The following is a 3,558-nucleotide window of genomic DNA, read 5'->3' as shown; positions in this document are numbered from 1 at the left end:
GAGAACATGTGGAATTTCTTTTTCTCTGCCTGACTCGTTTCACTCAATATTATTCTCTCAAGGTCCATCCCTAGAACTTACCACAACCTGATAAAAATATTGTATTTTATGTTTATTTATCTGTGTTTTTCTATCTCCCCTATTAGAACATAAGTTCCAGAAGAGCATAGATTGTGTCCCCTTGATACAATTGCATTTTTCTAGGGTCTAGAACAGTGCCTATCATATAGTAGGCACCTAATTAATAATTGTTGAAGGAATAAGCAGACTAAACATCTGATGTAACTCTCCTTTGGTCACCTGATACTAAGAAATATTAACCTTGAGAGCAAATGACCAAACCAGTATTACTGCCCAATATCATCCAGAGTAGGAAATACAACTGCAAATTCTTTACAGAAATAGAGGTAGCTTTTCCTAACTCCTTTTGAGCAGGTCTGAACTACACGGCTCTGAAATGTTAGTTGAATTATCACATTTTCTCAAATTAGATCTTTGAGATTCTATCCTGAGAAGTTGCCTCAAATATTTTTGTGTCTTAGATGCTGGTACTGCATCAAATAGAAAATATGACAGTAGGATATTTCTATGTTCGGTAACAGAATAATAGTTTGAACTACCTATATTGTTAATTTCTAGTGGCTAATTCTCATAAACCAAGGCCATCCTAGTATTGGAATAAATACCTTAAACCATATCACAGTTAGAAAATGTAGGCTTTGGGCTGGCCCGGTGGCGCCACTTGGGAGCGTTGAGGGTTGCAATCCGTTGCCGGTCACGAAAAAAGACAAAAAAAGGAAAAAAAAAAAAAAAAGAAAATGTAGGCTTTTTGCCACCCTACACCGTGGGAATGGGGGAAAATTCAGAACGAAGAATTACAACACTTTACAAATATAGATTAAGCTAGATAAACAAATAAAGACAACACAGATAAACTCTAACAATGAAATGGTTGAGTGACGCTAGTTCACACAGAGTGTGTCCCCAAAATTAAACAAAAAGAATAGTAATAAACATAAAATATGGAAAAATAAATAAGTGGTGATCAAACAAAGAAAGGCTTATCCTCATGCCACAGTCTTTGAAAAGTAGTAGCCAAAGAAAATGAGAAACAGACGGTTCTCACTGATACAGCTTTCATCAAGCCCCTTCCTCTCATGAATTAGTACAGTGGAAAGAATGTTAATAGATTAAAAATCTTGAAAGTAGGTTGAAAGGAAAAGATGTGGAAGATCTATGAAGAAGAAAAGCCACTCCTCACCAACCTTAGTATCTCACCAATGACCAGAAAGTCAGCAATCCTTCAATTTGGTTTTCACAGGTTAGGACAAAAGTTTGTATAATAAGACATAACAATCATAATCACCCCCTGTTAATTTTCTCTAGCAATAACTGAGAGTAGGCAAAATAGAAAGCAAACAAGAAACTAAATAAGACAAAACTGTTTGAAGGAGTGAAGGACTTAAAAATAAGAGGCTCATGGCCGTTCTCTGATGAATTCCCCCTCCAAGCACGCATGGCAATAGTACAGTGGCAAAAACCCAAAGGTTTTGCGTATTTTTTTCCACTGTCTAAGAGGGGAGGAGAAAGTGGGAAAAGTTGACTTCTGACATTGATTGCATTTGTTGGAAGGAAAGCTTTTAGGGCTTCATCTTGAGCTAGAGGACAAACTAAAGCCAAAGGTACTCTGTGTGCAATAGATGGTGCCACCACTTGGGTCAGTGGTTCCCAGTCCTAACTCTGCAGTAGAGTCACCTCAGCAGCTGCTGAAACATGCCAATTCCTGAGCCTCAGGGTAGACCACATGAATCAGAATCTTTGGAGGTTAGTCCCAAGCACTGGTACTTTTAAAAGTTTCTTTCAGCTGATCATGATGCCTAGTAAGGATAGATAATCACTGAACCAGGTTGAATGAATCTTGTTACAGGCATTTTATGAATGGAAATTATAGACAGGAAAGTGGGGATCCATGGCCCTTGGACAGCAGAGTATGGCTAGACCACCCAGTGCCTAGCACTCAAACTGAGGCTCTTAAGAAGATACAAAATGAGAAGGGAGTGAAAAAAATTAACACCACTATGTGCAGAATTGCTCACAGAACTCCTTAATTTAAATATGAGTACAATGAAAAGATACAGAATGACAACACTGCAAAAACACTACAGGAAAGAGATAGAGAAAGGGAAAAAGCAAGAGAGAGTAGGGGAAAAAAGAAGGTAATACAGAAAATGAATCCACACTTAAAGAAAATATTCCCTGATGAAGAAAAATTTCAAGAGAACATGAAGTCATTGAAACAAGACACCAAAGACAAATGATAAAACAATGGAATGAGAAGAATAAGATGAAAAGAGAGATGACAGAGGTAAGAAAACAAATTGAGAACCAAAACAGCATTATTGAACTATAAAACATATTATATTCCATGAAAGTGATGAAAGAAGAAAGCAGAGGCCGTGATATTAATATCAGAAAAGATTGAATTCAAGGGAAAAAAACAGTTTTGATAAAGGACACCATCCATAATGACAATATAACTGCCATAAATATTCATGCACCAAATAACAGAATCAGAATACATAGAACACAAACTACATAAAAGGCAAGGAGAAATCTCCAAAAACACAGCAGGAGGAGTTGATCTTAAAACATTTCTATCATCTATGACCGACGAGGTAGAAAAAAATAAACAAAAATAGCCAGGAAAATTCTGAAGGAGAAGCATAAAAGAGCAGAATTAAGAGTATTACAAACCTGCAAACATTAAAAGAGTTTGTTAATGGAGAAGAAATAGATGTATTAATGGAACACCATAAAGTCCACAATCAGACTGCTATACACATGGGAATTTAGAATATGACAAAGGTAGCATTTCATAGTAGCAAAAATATATAGATAATTCAATTAATGAGATTGGGACCTGTGACTGTTTCCCAAAAAAAAGCTGGGAGAGGGGTTGGGAACAGGTTAGGTGAAGGAGAGTTTGGGTTGGGGACATGGGGAACAACTGCAATTTGAGGTGGTGGGCATGCTGACAGTATTGATCTGATCAACACATCTTGGGCGCAGGTGCTGACAGTCAGCTCTATGCCCCATGAATATATATAATCCTTTTTTTAAAAAAAGCTGAATTTCTTTTTCATTTATTAAATTAAAATAAAATCTTTATGGATTGACATTTTCAACAGTAGGAAAAAAATTAGATGAAAATATGGAGGATTAATTAATACACTTGAAGTTTGAAGAACTTCCTAAGCAAGATACAAACCTCAGAATTAAAAAAGAAAAAGACATAGAATTGACCATATATAAATGTAAACTATGCTTATTGCAAATAATGAAAATATTAGAAACAAAGACAAAAGACAAACAGACTAGAAAAACCTTTACGGCTTATATGACAAACAACTATGTTCTTTTGTTTACAGTAAGCTTGTACAAACCCATGACAAAAGAATAAACAACTCCAAAGAAAACCAGGCAAAAAATAGTAACAGGCAGTTCTCAGAGAAAGAAATACAAATGGCCTTTAAACACATGAAAAGATGATCAGCCTTA

This window comes from Galeopterus variegatus, unplaced genomic scaffold (genome assembly GCF_000696425.1).
Source record: "Galeopterus variegatus unplaced genomic scaffold, G_variegatus-3.0.2 Scaffold2959, whole genome shotgun sequence".
Taxonomy (NCBI): domain Eukaryota; kingdom Metazoa; phylum Chordata; class Mammalia; order Dermoptera; family Cynocephalidae; genus Galeopterus; species Galeopterus variegatus.
Note: the sequence above shows the minus strand (reverse complement) of the source record.